Consider the following 17,472-nt stretch of genomic DNA (forward strand, 5'->3'; position numbering starts at 1 on the left):
GCACTAATGAATCTAACTAGGTGTCATAGCACACTCTAATGAGCATCACTCGCTTTCATTTAACTCTATAGCTTGCCATTAGACACTTTAGAAGAGCTGTTGGTTTATTCATAGCAATCACTAGATATTCTTTTTCATTAGATAGATACCAGTTTTCCCTGTTGTGCCTTTCATTATTAAAGGAACTATGAAATGTTAATACTGGCCTTAAAATCCAGGGCAAAAATGCCCCCAGTCCCATTTGAAATGTAATTGCTTGTGTTGTAAATGATCTTAAAGATTAGAGCACAAACAGCTTGAAATTTTATTCATTTATTTATGAAAAATAACTAAGAAAAATCAAGAAGGGGGCTCTGTATAACCCACTCTTCCAATTTACCTTGTTAACTAAATTTCTCTTAGTTAATTTAATCAGCAGGACTCCAAATATAAGAGTCCATAAATAACTATTAAGAGCTATCGTATTCCTATCCAAATTCTTATCTTTAAAATTTAAACCCAGAAAAACTTACACTTTTCAGAGCTTAGCCCTGAATCAGTTTTGAAAGGGCTTTTCTCTAACGAGCCACCTCTGAATTCTTCTCAGATTGGAGGAATACTCCAAAGCAGCTCCCATGAACTATGTTTGTGTAGAATTTGTTACTACAGCCTATGGCCAGACTTCAAATGTTTAATTCAGCTAGAGCTGAGGTCCTTTTTCACACCAATGACACCTGTCAAAAGTTTATATTGATTTTACATGATGTTTTCATATCTTGTAAGTTTATTTTTTTTTTTTAAATTACATTTATTTAATAATCCTTTTATTTTTAAAATGTTTCCTTACTAGTGATTTCTTCACCTTTCTTTCCTATTATCGTAAGTTTGACAAATTTAAAACAGGCTAACAGAAGTACTACTCTTCAAAACTTGGAAGAGTTCATAGATCAATTTTTAAAATATTTATTACAAACCAAGTGTCAACTTTCATAGTACTTTCTCATAGCTGTGCCTCATTTAGTATGACCAGCTTCTAAATTAAGATAAATGTAGCTATTATTTGTATTTAAATTTCATTATTCTGTCACTTCACACACTTAAGACTGAAGGTGCATTTAATTTCCTTGACATTGCAGTCACATCATCCCTGTACATAATCTGCTACATATATTGTACCCTAGAACACATCCTAGAGCATTAATCTCAACTAATATATTTCTTTCTAGATCCCCCAATAAACATGATTAAACAGTATTTGTATTTTACAGTGCTTTATTTCTACTGTTCTACTACACAGTTGTGCTCTGAGTACAAGAGCACCCAGGAAAGCACAAAGTATTTATATATATATTTATTTATATATATTGGTTCTTACTTCTATAATATCACAGAAGCTAAAGGGTAATAGTGGAGGTTATCTTCATTTCCATTTTAATTACTTTAATTTTATTCTTCCAACTTTTATTGTTTTTGTTTTAGGTAAATCAAAAGACTGACATGTTGTATTAGATCATTATCAATGAATCTTTGGTCAGATCCTTGAGAAAGAAGTTGGCCACATTGTGTTTTGAGATATATTTATCTTTTATACATCTGAGTGCTTCTGGAAATTTTATATTCATTTCTGTGTTAACTTCTAAGGTAGTAGTGCCAGCAAAATGTTTGGATTATATGTATTTACCATATGCATGCAAGTATATAATAAGAATTCCAGTGCAAAATATCACTTATCTTACAAATTTACCATGATGGGCAAAAGTTTCACATAAGCCAGCATAAAAAGCTTTCATCAAAATGTTGTTGTGTTCTTTACACTGAATTATTGTTGGCTAAAAAGCTAAATTTCTAAATAAATAATGAAAAGGTATGCATAAATTCTATCTTAAAAAATATTGGCTGGTTATGCCATTATTCTCTAATACTCAGATATCTAACTGCTGTCACAAACTCTTTTCTTGTGACGTAAACTTTCTGATAATGGCCCTGTCAAGAACACCTGTGTAGCTTTAAGTAAGTCTTAAACATTTGGATAATAATTTTTAATTGAATAAGGTAGTCTAAAACATTCTTCCTCCTCAGTTGAACAGTAGGAATTAAGAAGTTTAAATTTGATAAATGTATGTGTTAATATTCAATCAGGTGTCTTTAATATAAGATGATACAAGAACTGAAAGACAGAAACCATTCTGACTTTGGCCATTGACCAGTCTATTTGCAACATGGGTAAGCAAGAAGGAACAAGTACTCTGACTTAAAGTATTTGAAAATGTAAATATATCTCTTGAATATAAAAAGTTATTTCTGTCCCCGAGTAGTAAGAGAGGCCACTACTTCCAGCCACATGGCCCCATTGGTCTAGGCAACCATAATTTTTGCTGAGACTTTCTAGCTCCAGTGCTTTTCTGGGTGCATATGAACATAAAATACACTGAGTATCACTGCCCTGCAGATAATTACTTGGAATAAACAAGCAAGATTATTAGAATACCACCTGGGATCCTGCTACACCAAGATGAATGACTGAAGGAGAAGGTGTAATTCCTGAGAAACCTGAGATAACTGATAAGCAACTGTTTATACATTGGATATTCACAGCTGTGAAGCATGTTACCAGCTTCTCACAGTAGAAATGAGCAACAGGCAAGGACGCGCTTATTAAAGAATTCGTTTCAGCAGGTATTGGATACAAGAAATAGAAAGATTCCTCTCAATATCTATAATACTATAGATACTAATACTATATAATACTATAATACTAATACACAGAAATACTAAAATTGACTCCTTTATCTGGGTGCATACAAGCACCCATAATGGATTGGTAGAATTATGAGGCATTCCCTGAAAAATCAACCCACCTCTCAAAAAGCCAGTGGGTTTCTCAGGTTGACTAATGAACGGAAGAGACCACCGTTGAAAGCATCTCTACAGTTTGAGTTGCACACAAACCATTTGTTTTGACATCAATATCTGATCTAAAGTTACTTACATTCAGTCTGGTTTGGAGGGATTTTGATTGTATTCATTTAGAACTTTGGAAAGTCTACTGTTCAATGGTAGCTAGCCCATTCCCCAGGTGTGGGCCATGTAGAAATACTCCCTCAATGTGCTCCAGATTCTTCAGTATGCATTCTTGCCTGTTTGCTTGAAGAGCATATATAATTATAGAAGCCACAGCTGTATCAATCCTGTGGAAGTAGCACTAGAATATGAGGGAAGGAGCACAGCACATTTACTAGACTGTAAGAAGCTAAACTTTATTACTACGCACCTATTTTTGTTAAAGGGGGAAGGAGCACTTCTACAGGATCCCAGTTCTGAGCATACAAGCCTCAAAGAGGTCTAACTTTGTTTTCCCTATCTCACCTTGACTGTTTGAAGTCAGACTCATCCAGTTTTATGCAACTTTACCTAGTTAGCATTCATTTTCAAACATCTAATTGTAATGCAAAAATAAGATGAATCTGTTATTGAAGAGGAAAGACCAGGTTTGCATTTACATTGAATATTATATGATAATATTGCTGTTCCCTGACAATTTTTTGGAGTGAGCCAAACGTATCTGCAAAATTACCAAATTACTGCATGCCTAAATTGCTACCATTAAAAGAAAGCACCCATGCAGATGCAGCCACATCAGTACCAACAAACCAGGCTTTGTCTTCCTGCATCTGCTTCACTGTTGTATGACTTCTCACACAGAATCCATCACAGCTTGGAGCTGGCAATCCATCAGCATTTAAAGGCAAAATAACCAGCCTGGTAAGGGAAGGGGTGAGAGGGGGGAGATAAATCACCCACACCTCGCACCTGTGATCTCAGCCCTTATCTTCAGGCAATGTGATACTCAAGAGGGCTAATAGCTAATAAGTCTCTCAGCTCATTTAGTGTGGGGCTTCTAGTGAAACAAGACTCTAATTTAGCTAAATTATGCTTTTAAAACATTATATGTTCTCTAAGGAATAGACTGGAGACTAAAAGTGGCATGTTGGGCCTTGAGGAAGAAAAGGCTACACACATGCAAAAAAAAAAAAATGGCCCTTTGCTTTTTAGCATCAGTGTTAGAAACTTCACTTGTAGGGAAGACTGGGCTAGTATAAGGGAATCTGAAAACCCCTATGCAGTGAGAAATCTTTGGTGTTAAGAAAGACATATTGAAGCAGTCCAGAGTCAGTGAATCAGAACTGTGAAAATATTCAAATGTTCATTGAGTTCAACTATCATTACTACATATTTCATGGTAATGTATAATAAAACACTAATAGCTATAGCATGAATTTGTAATTGTATTTCAAATAAATTTATAACATATATACATAAATATTAGCATATCAAATATTTGGAAAGAGAATTGGCCTATTAAGTAGTCAAATCCCATTTCATCATTTCCAGTCCAGCTCAAACTAGGGGCAAACACTAAGTAAGACAACATGGTAGACATTGATCGATGTAAAATGAGTTGTTGATCTCAGGCCAAGTCCTAACAGACAAACATGGACCTCACCAAACCATCTGTAGTAATTGGTCCCCTGAGCCTTTGTCTTGCAGATGTCTACACACAGTTTTGTGCACAGGAGCAGCAGCACTGGCTCAAAGACATTCTGGTTTTGGTCTTGTATTCACTCAAGCAGCACATATTCATGAATATCAGGACTCTGACATTTGCAGTGTCAGAGTACAGGTTGACAACCTCAAAAGACTTGTCAGAAATGGAAGGAACATAATAGTTAAACTATCCACTCACCTGCTTATGTAAGACCTCTAATTCTTAATGGAGTGTTTGATAGCCCGTCGGTGTGTGAGCTAACTGTTTCTCTTCCTGTTCTGTGGATAGGTTTTCTGTGGAAAAAATGTCCTATGGAGAGCATCTTTACACTTTTAAACCAGAAGATGTAAGTTCTTGTTTTAACAAGAAATAAAAACACTTAAAACTATAAATAGTTTTATGATTAGAAAGGTTACATTTTAAAATATGAAAATTCTGTTGCCTTCCCTTCCAAGACACATGGCAGAAACTTTTTTCATTTCATTAACCCATGGACACTATAATAGAGATTTTTCTTATCAAAGTGAGGTTGATGAATAAATGAAAATTCCTTACATACGTATGAATACTGATTCCATTATACCAGTAACTGAAGAGATTGCATTGTTCTTTGCAAGCCACAAGAACAAAAGAACTATTTTGTCACCATATCTGTACATACATGAACAGATGAAAGTCCACGTGACTTAACATCAGGAGACTGCAGTATATACTACCACAACTGCTCTTCTCTTGTAGTTTATGGAAAGTCAGCAGAACAGTCATGCCTGATACATCGGATGGGCAAACCAGAGATGGTTGTGCCTTGCTAGTGCTAGAGCAATAGTGTTACCACTAAATTTTTCCTTCTTTCTTTCTAGAAGCATAAGGACATCTTTTACACAAATTACAAAAACGTATAAAATAAAATAATAATAATATTAAAATAAAAAAATTGATTTTTAGAAAAGGATATTGCCCTTTACACATCTCTCTAAAAGATCTTAAACTATAATTTTCTCATGGATACATTCTACACAAGTCATCCACACTTAAATGAGAAGTGTGGATTTTCATCTTCTGCTACATAGATGCACCCAGCTTTTTTAAACTATCCAGACCATTAGATACCTGTTCTTAAAATTTTAGCTCTATCACAAGAGTATCTGAAAGAATAATCTGCAAAATCAGTGAAGTTTGATATGATCTGGGTGTGCTAGCATGGCTACTTCATTCACAGCTGCCTTTCATAGTTTGACACTGTGCTTTTTGTGTATCCACGCCATATGTGATATAGCTGTGCTAGTATAGTTGATGTAGGCTATAACCTGTCCTCAACAGTGGCCAAAGAGGGAAAAATGGGTAAACATGTAGTGCTAATTCCCCAATACACTCATTTTTTTTTCAAGAGTTCTGCAGCCAAGGACTTCCTCAACCAGGAAGAGCAGAATTGTAAATAGCTTGTAAATCAGACTACGGGCTATGAAAATTTCTACTAATGTACTTCTATAAAGGTTTCTTACTGAAATAAATCTCTTTCATGTTGTAAACACCATCTTAGACCACTGCAACACATCTGTCCTTGAGGACATAAAGCCAGAACAGCTTAAAGATGGGTAAACCCCTCTTCCTGAAATTCCAATGTGAAATTACTGCAGGCAAATAGCTCTTGATGGATTTTTCTTCTATGAATGTGTTGAATTGCTTCTGTATCTTTGTAAAGTTTCAGTATCCCTAAAAGTCTACAGCAATGATTTCCTCTGAGTAATTTGTACTTTCTGAAGGAACACCTCTTTCTATTACTTTTGAGCTTGTCACCTGATAACTTAATTTGATTTTATTTCTTAGTTATATTGAATAGTCATTCCTTCCCTATATATCATTATAATTACTCATAATTTATATAGCCCCATTACTCATCTGTCTTCTCTTTCTGAGGCTAAAGAGTTCTACCCTGCTTATCTGTTTCTCATGTATCTTTCAGCATGCTTGCTACTATTCTTTTATCCTTTCTAGTTTCACTGTGTTAATGTGTTGTGTTCTTTATTTTGTGATACATTACTTATTTTAAATATCAACTTTAACAGTGATATCAGTGATTTTGACCCTCAAATTTCTTTTAGAGAAATAGAGATAGTAGAGACAGCAATATATTTTATATTTATGTTTTCACAATAGTATCAGTAAAAACAAAAACAAATAAACAAACCAACCAACAACAATCAATGGAATTTGTAATATCAACAGCAGAAAAACAAATGAAATAACCAACCAAACAAACAAACAAAAAATGAGTAGAGATGAGCTGAGATGAACTGTATAGTATGACTCATTCTGCAATGAAAAGATGAACATATGATGCATGTTCCTTTTTCCTAGATGCAAAAATAAGTGTCACATCTTAATCACATAATAATTTATAATTCAGTTTTGAGTGGAAAGTTGTTTTCCTTCATCTAAGCTTTGCACACTTTGACAGTGTTCTCCTGATTGTATCAGAAGATATGGATATCCCTTGTGAGGCAGACACATTACACAAACCACTAACTGAAGAACGTAGTTTGTTTTGATTGAGTTTAGATAAATATTTTTTTTATTTTGAGGACACAGCTGTCTGGCTGAGCCTCAACATCATTACTAGCTCTTCAACATGCTGTGCTTTGGAACTTGGCCAGCAGGGTCCAGTGTCCCTCTAAAGAAGCATGCAATAATGCAATGCAGTAAGGCATTAACATAAGTACAGAATTTAATATTTACATGGCACATTCTCAAACACAATGTTATGTTTTCTGATAGATCGGATATCTCATATGTCTGCTGAAGCTACTGCATTTTTTTCACTTGTAATGGCAATACATTTAAATAATGTCCATAAATAATAATAAGAATATGAGTAATAAAACAGCAATATTAATAATAATATCACAAATTATGAACATTTTTATTGGAAGAAGTCATTTTAGAAAAGCAAGGCATGGGTAAAAACAATGCTAACAACAGAAAATAATAGAATGTTTGAAATTACTGAAAACAAAAAAATCACAAAAAATTGGTGAAGTTCTGGTTCCTCTGTAGTCTGTTGGAGATTGACCACTGGCTTGCATAGCATCAGGAATTCATTCATTTTTACAGAAAATCTTGATAAATGTGTAAAGCACCCACTTCATTTCATGAGCACTTTGGAATTTCAGGATAGGTTTACCCACCTTTAGTCTGTACTGGCTATATGCCCTCAGGGTCAGGTGGGTTATGATGGTCTAAGATGACATTTACAGTACCAAAGTGATTAAGAAACCTTTAGAAGCACATCAGTACAAAATCTCAGAGCCTTTAGTTTGAGTTGCGTTATCATCTAAATAAAAGAACACAAAAAAGGGGGAAAACCTTACCTGACATTAAGCATATTCAGTTTACCGAACATGAAAAAAAAGGGCGCTCACATGTATTCGAAGGTTCATACATATTACAACTACTGTTCATGTTTTAAGTATAACACTTTTTATACTGTAGCTCTACCACTGCAAACATACTTTTAACCCTTTTTTTTTTTTTTTTTTTACAAAATAATTGCTCTTTCATGTGAGCAGTCTCTCATTATTTGCTAACTTAATATCTGCAAACCTGAACTACCTTTTACCAACACCTTTCCTGATTGCTGTAATTAGTCTTGGCAGTGGGATACCTTGTTGCTTCATCCCTATCATCTGCTAAAATGCTTGTGTTGTGGGTTATTTTTTTATTATTTTTTTTTTTTCAGTAGAAGACCAAGTTGCCATCTAGTAATTTCATTATAGTATAAATGAATATTTGATGCCAAGCATTAATTTGAGAGATCATTAGTAAAAGCTGTAAACTGTAGTGAAACCAAGCAACTGGATGCCTTGGGAAATTACAAATAATATTAGACAGAAATAAAACTTAAACAGTTAAGACAATTATTTCCATGTATGGAATAGTTTTTCAAGTTATACTAGAAAACTTCATATTCATCAGAAGTTTTGAACATATTCTTACTATATGTAGCTTCAATATCCCTATTACTGTGAGAAAAGAAACAGAAAAAAAAAAAAAAAAACACCACCACCACCAACAACAACAAAACAGCATTTTTTCTTTTTCTTGTTTTCTATTTTGTACACTTTGCAATGCAGTGTGAAATTGCCTCTATACAGTTTCACTGATGGTTAACCACATTTTCTGTTTTATGCGTTTGACTAGTAGCATTGATTCATTAGGAACAGTGTGATTAATGATTTTATTAGGATAGACCCTAAAAAACTTCATCAAAGGCTGGTTCTCTCTGTTCTAATCATTGATCCTTACTCACACAGAGCTCAGAAAATGTTTGTACATGCTCTTCCCCAGGTTCTGAATGAGACCAATTACAAGTAATGGAAACTGATGTGTTATATAGTTTTGTATCTATTTTAATTTTCATGCTTATTATAATAAGACCTTTGTAGCAAATTGTAAAGCACATTTCCATAATCCCCTGAATTTATGTTCAGGCCCAGCTTTGTTCTGTTTGATCTAGTTAACTGTCCAAGAGTTGCTGAGCAAGGCTTTAACATCAGACCACGATTTGCATGTTGTCTGCATTCTTGGTGCTTCTTCTTTTCAAGAAAGCCATAGATAAAAGGCAACCTGTGTTTCAAAAGCCTTTACACTCTTGATCTGTAGATGAACTGATGCAGATTAAGTAATTTTATAAGTCTGTAAATCATATACAAAGCCACAGTAAGAAATGGCAGCAGTCTAACAAGAAAGCAAAACAAGGAAGCAAAAATATTAGCAGCAGTGAGGCTTTCCCTGAAAGTCTGAATGTTGACTGTTGCTATATCTGTCTCACTGTTCTGCAAAGCACTTAGGTGCAGTAAAAGCATTGAATAATATACGGGATATTATGAGTCATGATCATACAGCCAAGCAACTGGGAACTTTGAGATAGGCAGCACATGACCAGGGAATTGGGCATGAGTCAATTCTAGCTGTGCATCCTGACCTGGAATACAGAATCAACTTTATTTCCATGAGCAATGTAGCTGGATTGCAATTAATTATGCCAAAGACATAAACAAAGAGATCTTACTGTTATATGAGGAATTCCAGCAGAATTCACTAGATCAGGCACCATACAGCAGGAACCTGCCTATGCAATACACAGAGGTCCACTTACAGACACACAGGGATTCCCTGGGAGCCTCTCTTTTAGGAGAATGCATGAATTATGCATTAATGGAGAGCAGAGCAGGTTTTGTATATAGCCAATGAACCTGCAGGAACCAAATGCAGTGGGAAGAGCAGTGCAGAGCCTCCTGGTTCTGCCTTGCAAGAATTGATGAACCCTGACAAACTGGGTCTTAGGGGCACCTGGCAAACAAGCATTACATCCAACAGTGTGCAGAAGTTTTTGCATCCTTTAGGACATTATATACTTCTATTGCTTCTTCAGCTAATGAAAGCTGGCTGCTAGTCATACCTGCTGGAGGTAAAATATTATCCCTAAACAAGAACAGTTGGGTTTTGTAGTCTCTGCATCATTGATCAGTTATGCTCCTCTTAGTTCCAATCAATAAAGCAATTTGATCTGTGATGAAACTGATCTGTTTTAAATTGACCTTTTAAATTCAATTTGAATATCAACAATAACAGAAAAGGTATTTGTCAATGAAGAGACAGAAAAAGAGAGAGTTACTTGCTCCAAGTGCTCTTGTTTGGGCATTAATATGGTTTTCAAAGAAAGAAGGAATCTTAAAAATATTGCCTGTGCTGACATAATCAGGCATATAAAGCTTAGGCAGGGATATCTAAGGAAAGAGCAGAAGGGATGAGATTACAGGACCTGACGTTCCCTACAGCACTGCATGAATCAGTAGCATATTGGAACAGAGCCACGGTGTAAGCCCCTTGCTCTGCACCACGCACTTCCCGTTGGTGAATCATAACTTTGGGGAAATTTCCTCACTGTTCAGAGCAGCCTGCAGGACATGTGCTCTTTGCAGAATGAACTGCATGTTTCCATCCTTCCTCTAGGCACATTCCAACATCTGAAAACAATGACAGCAGCTATGTCTCTAACCTGCCAGCAAAAATAAACTGGCGTTCCAAAAATAATCTCTTCCTCTGCATACACACAAGCTGAATTTCCCTTCATAAAGTCTCATCTCAAGGTGGCAGGGATCCAAGCATATCCTCCTCCCTGCAGGTTTGGATGCTCAGGTTCAGGGCTGGCCTAGAGACAGGGCAGCCAGTGACCATGAAACTCTTTGACAAGATGCAGGGAGGCCCCTGGCCCAGTGGGTGACATCCTGACTTGGCCTCAACCTACCTCTGTCCCAGTGGCCCTGCCTGGTACTCCTGGGGGCTGAGGCTGCCCCTGGTGACTGCCTCTGGACCTCTTTCCGTCTTTCATTACTCCATAGGGGGAGTGGAGGGGCAGGTGCTGAGCTCTGCTCTCTGGTGACAGTGACAGGACCTGAGGGAACAGCATGGAGCTGGGACAGGGGAAGGTGAGGCTGGGTATTAGGGAAAGGTTCTGCACCCAGAGGGTGGTCGTGCACTGGGACAGGCTCCCCAGGGCAGTGGCCACAGCACTGAGCCTGCCAGAGTTCAAGAAGTCCTTAGACATATGATCTTTTGGGTGGTCCTGTGTGGAGCCAGGAGTTGGACTCAATGACCCTTGTAGGTTTCTTTTAACTCAGGAGAGTCGATGATTGACTTGAGATTATTCTGGAAAAGCCATTACCAAATGCAAGGTATTATCTCAATCAAGCAGAATTATTTCATTCAAACACATGAACAGAACAAGGGATTGTTCAAGTGGGAAAAACAGAATGTAAACATTGAAGGCTTGGAGCAAATATCTCAGGTGATGGAAGACTAGAGACAGAGCTGTTGTACTGGCAAAGGGGCAGGTTAAGTGTGAAGGCCCTACCCAGTTCAGTACTGTGAGTTGGATGTCAGTCTGGGACATCAAAACTGACAGTTATGTACTAAGCTTGGAAGACATACACACCTCTACATTAATATTTTTAAATATGGCATCAAAGATGTTTGGGTGATTCAGTTCTCAAGCAGTTAAGTGACTGGTCTTTTTTACTATAACAAAGATGAAATTTCATCTCCACTGGCCATTAGATGAATGATGAACGTCTGCTTCATACATCTTAAAATAAGAGGTAAAAGTTGGAGGTGGAAAGACCACTTCTAGTTTAAAAGCCAAAGTTTCCATGATACATTTTAACTTGAACCATAACAATATTACAGTGGGGGTACCTTCCCGTACCTATGCAATTGTCTAGAGAAGCATCTGAAGCAAAGCAGAATCTTGAAATGGTTGCATTATTGTAGAGAGGTGGGTGCTGATTTTGTCACTTATCAAGAATAGTACTTTATACAGGCAATGCAGATGCACCCACAGATAATGACCTCAGGCAGCAATGACTCCCCATTTGCTCGTAAGGGTAAATGCTGCTGTTTTTGTCAGCTTTGTATATTCATTGTCCTCTAGCAGTGTAGGATCACTGGTAGGGTTGAAATCAAGCCATAAGAAACATAGACATGCAAATGGTAAGGGGTAAGAAAGAAGGGTCTATATCTTCCATAAGGTTGAGGAAAACAATGGCTATAAGCTATGCTCAGTATTTTGAAGTGAAACCACTTGTGCTTTCATTCATTATCATTTCTGAACTATTCTGAGCTGTGGAGGCCATTAGGGTGCACCTTAATGTTCTCTGAAGCATAACTATGGTAAAACTTCCTTTTGACAAGAATTGACTATTATCTAGATACCCTCATGAGACACGTAACATGATGTCCATTCTGTGAGAGTTTTAGTGGATATTAGCTCATCTAAGTCCATTACCTAAGTGGCTTCTGTTTCAGTAGGTGCATTCAGCCTCTCCCAAGGAGAGGAATCTCTAGCTCAATCAATAGGATCATTACATTTGCATCATTCTTCATTGTTAGGTTCATGTTACTTGTTGTTGATAAGAAGTAAAATAACTGGTAGCAGCCAAACCTGAGTAAATAAACACAGAACGAATTTAAACTGGCAGCCATATGTAGATTTAATTGACATGTATTGATTTACAATTGCTAGTGGGCTTCAAAATCTTGTCCCAGGCTATATCTAGGCTGCTAAGAAAAGTGCTATCTTTACACGTGTTTACAGAATTTACTTTACTGGAGCTTTTTATTACACAGAAGAAAACATAGTCAAGTTTAAACCACTTACATCTGGATAGTTAAAGAATACATTGTTTATTGGGCCTTAAAAGCTTGCACTGACAAAGAATGAAAGAAAAATAAATTCTCCATGTAAGTTCAGTGTTGAGGTTTAAATAACTAGAAGCTGCTGGAACTCTGAGCTGGAAGAAGATTCACATGTGCTAGCTTATGCCTCTGATGGGATGCTCAGACACAGCACTGCTGGAGGATTCTCAGTCAGTTGAAATTGTCCTGTCCCCAGAGAGCAGATGCATTTTGCTTATATTTAGCATGTATTGGGCTATTACTTAGCATGCATTTATACAGAGCAGGTGGCAGATTTCCTGAGTGCAAAAGGGAAGGATCAGTTTATTATAAAATATAAACCTACAGAATATTTGTCATTTTGTTTATACACAAACTTGAAAGACAAAAAAAGCTGACTCAGCCTTACATCTTTTGTGAATATTTCCAGGTTCAAAAAAACTAATATATTTCTGATTGCAATATGCATGCTCCCCTCCTTGCTTAGCTTTTCTTCAGGCTTTTAAAGCAAGAAAGTGCCTAGACTATCCAAAAGAAAACTTACATTTCATAATGCAATTTATGCCCAGAACCATGAGGCCTCCCTGAGCAGCACCTGCTTCAGCTCTGAGGGATACCTGGTGAGCACCAGACATCAGTTGCTGTGGCTCTGCACAGACACCAAACTGCCCTTCTTTAAAGTTCACCATTCACCCTTTTATGGAAGCCTTAGTGAAACATAGAAATTTAACCTAATAACTTAAACCTAACAACAGGTGGGTGCACAGCACAGATGCGATTCAGTGGCAGAGCTGAGCCTTTCATAAAATACTGTAATAGTTGCTCTATTTCTAAAACATGGTTGTAAAACAGTGTTATTCCTACTGCTAGGTAATAAGCTTCAGTGGGATTGATACCATTCCAACAGTGTCATAAAACATCTCAGTTTTTTAACCTAGACTCTAGTGACCCAAACAATACTGCTTCTCTTTGTTATGTCAAAATGGAAAGTAGATGTCAGACTGAACTGAAGGAAGCCTTTCCTGACACTGGCCATTTTTGGTCCCTGTTCAAAGATGCTTGGCCGAAAGAAACCATTTGGTATACCTTTACATTTCCCCCTACTGAATCTTGCTTATTTACCTGTTTTAGGTGGTAATGGCATATGGTCTTTCCTCTGATCCCGTGAAACAGATAAATAGTCAGAAGTGGGGTTAAATTTAGCTTCTTCAAAAGCATTCTGACTTTTTGACACAAATAGTCCTTTCAGTGGCTGGGAATCTCATTCAGATGTTATGACAGATTTCCTAATTCAAGGAGGTTAAAATAGCCTTTTCCATACAGTCAGATTTCATTTTCCAAAACTGTGAGTTCGGCTGCTCTCAAAATAATATACTTAGCAGATTCGATCACATACTTGTCCCTGATAATATGTATTTGTCTTTTATTCTCAGCTTCATACTCCCCTGTGCATTTTTTGTGTCATTTTAGTGGCCATTTTAGTGATGAGTTAGAACCTTTCCCTTTAATTTGGAATTCATAGATATAGGAACAAAGGAATGTAAAATACAGGAATATAATTCTGCTTTCTATATCCTTGAAAAGAAAGGGGCTAAGGTGGAAAACACAGAACAGGTTGTTTGAAAGCTTAACTTCCTCTGAGTCAAAAATCAAGTAGTTTTCCAATTCATTTTAGTATTTTTTTCTGTATGACACTACACACATGCTGATGATTTTCACATTTGGTGTCAGAGGGTACCGTATGTTTGAGAGATTATAGCTAGCTCATTCTGTCTGGCCCTGTGCTTCTTAACTCTTGAGTCATATATCAGCTTTGAGGTGTCAGCTATCACAAATCAAATGTCAAAAGAGTACGTTCAGGAATAAAAATGAAGATAGAAAGCAACTTTTCAGCCTGATCATATTGATGGCAAAACTATGTCATTCCCAAAGATCCATAAGGTGGACTTGAAATAAGATCTTAAATCACTGTGCTACTGTAATATATGAATAGGGCTTCCACAAACATACCTAGATTTCCAACAGACATTTCTGAAATCTCTGCTGCACTTGCACATTAGCTTCAGTTATTCTGTAGAAAGGAAAGTTTTCTAATCCTGTGGAATATGTATGTTTACAAAATCCTGTCACCACCTCTGAGAAGGTGCTAAAAAGCAAAGCTATAAACTGTGGACGTACAGACAACTGTGCCATGCAGAAAACTGCTTCCTGCAGTTGCCAACACCCTGCTCATCTTATGTTTGTGCTCAGTACAGACATGGTGTAGATACACTGTGGGCTACAAAGCAAATGTGAGGGAAAGGAGGTTGAGGTGACTGTTAAGGTCAGCTGAAGGTAAGCACAGCCTGGTGGGCTGCAGACCCCCAGGGGTTTTTCCTGCTGCTGCGCATGCTGCTGTTCCCACTCCCAGTCCAACCAGCAGCCAAGCAGTCCAAAGATGCAAACAGGCACCTCTGGCAACACTGACTGACATGAAGAGGGCAGTGCCTTCACCGGCACCCACACACCCACTGCTTTGCACCAAGAGCACTCACACTGACGTGAGCACTTCAGGAGGCTAATCATGTTCTTACTTGCTGGCTAATGAGTTTCAGAGCTTGCTAGCACGTCCCATGTGTGCATGCAGGCCTCTGGCAGCTGACTCCAGTCTCCCTGGTCAATGGCCCCTAGATGTATGGCCTCTGCATGAAGGAGCTGGCACTCTGACCTCTAATTTCAGTCACCAGCTAGCCTGTCATGATGCTCACTGTTGGCCAGCACATTCACATGGGAAAATAGGTGGGGAGAATACAGTTTAATAACAAGATAGACAGAGGCAATCAAGCGCAGGGCTTGGCCAGACATGCACGCTGCCCAGCAGCTTGCTCACACATGACTGACCCTTTTCACCACCCCTCTTCTCCACTTTCCCACTCACTCCTCCCAGATCTGTCTCCATCTCTTCCTTTCTGTGCATTTGGCCTTCCCTAAACATGCCATAGTAATAAGTTTTGTTCATTCGGGGATTGTATCCCTGAAACATGCCATAATAAGTTTTACAGAACCTCACGAGTCCTCTCAAATACCTCATTAAAAGTTTTCTCTTTCCTATGATATCTATGATAATCTTGTTTCCCTCTCTATCAGCGATGCAGCTCTGGCTGAACCTCCTCAAGGCTGTGCTTCAGTAGCTCCTTCAGTGGCCCATCAATCTGCATGACCTCAGAGTTCCTGCATTTGTAATCATCTGGTTATCTCCCCCTTCTTAGGATCTGCAGTATAAGAATGATTATTTCTTTCCTTGTCTCTTGTTCTTGCCTTTTATACTGAGTAGCTGAGAGCCAGATATCCTCACGTTCCAGATAGCCTCGCGCTGGCTGCGTGCCCTCCCTGGAGAACAATGGTCTTTTCTCAGAACACGAAATCAAATGAAATGAAATCAAATTGGCAGTCTGGGAAAAAAAGTAACCCAGTCTCCATATGTTTAATTCCAATCGAGAGATAAAATGTTCTTGTTCTTCACAGACACTCACAGAAATGTCCAAACACTCTGCTTTGAGCATAAACATTCCCAGAAACACAGATTTCAATGACTGTGTTTCAGCAGAGGAATGTTCACACTTTCAAAACAAGCTGTGAACTCCTCAGTTAAAAAAATTGTCCTTCAAGCGTTTCTTTTCTCTGTTATTCCAGCAACCTCCACAGTTTTTAAATGTGTTCCTCTGCAAATTTTATTTTCTCGGGGTTTAACTTAGGGCAACAGATGTCATCCCTTCAATTGTTTGCCTTATGCATGAGCATAAATGGAGTTGTACATTTCCCTTTGAATGTTAATAGGGTACCTGTGTTACACATCTGTTTTAAAATTCACACAAGTTAGCTATTGATTTAATTACTTATGGTCTCATAATTAGTCAAAGGGGCATTTTAACCTCTGCTAAACAGTTTTTCAGACACTACACAAATGTTACAGGAATGTGTTTTTTTTTCATTCACAGCTGGCTTCAAATTATTTCTGGTCATTTTAGATCATTTCTCAGTTTCAGTGGCTCTACTTGGAATATGCATACACATGAGAAAATGAGCACTCAAGGATTTCAGGAATAAATGTAACACACTAAGCCACTAGAAAGAGAAGTGCATTGTTAGATTTACTTATTAAAAAGATTATTTCAAAATTCATTGCTTTATCCAAGATATGTAACCTTTAGCAGCAAATCTATAATCCTGTTGCTGGACTGTGTACTGAGGAAAAAGGTAAGGTCAACCAAATTTTTGTGAGACTAACATCTGCAGATGCAAGACAAAAGAGGAATTCTGGAGATTGATCTATTTAGCAATAAATGCATATAATTTTTGCATAATTTTTTGCATATATCCACCATTCTAAGAAGGGAAGGAAAAACTAGAGGCTAATTTTGAAATCTAATGCTGTAACAGCAGAGAAGCAATCTATTATTAATGAAAAAGTTTCTATCAGGAATCATAGAATCATAGAATCAATCCTAGAATCCTGAAGTCAGAGCATCACAGAATGGTTTTGGTTGTAACGGACCTTAAAGATCATCTAATTCCAGGGATGGGGCATCCACACCTTCTCTGGGTAACCTATGCCAGTGCCTCACCACCCTCATTGTGGAGAATGTCTTCCTTCTAATCTAAAACTCCCCTATTTTAGTTTAGCCCACGCCCAGACACAGAGTTCCTGCAGGCCCCCTTTAGATACTGGAAGGCCA

The sequence above is a fragment of the Oxyura jamaicensis genome, chromosome 2 (genome assembly GCF_011077185.1).
Source record: "Oxyura jamaicensis isolate SHBP4307 breed ruddy duck chromosome 2, BPBGC_Ojam_1.0, whole genome shotgun sequence".
NCBI classification, from domain to species: domain Eukaryota; kingdom Metazoa; phylum Chordata; class Aves; order Anseriformes; family Anatidae; genus Oxyura; species Oxyura jamaicensis.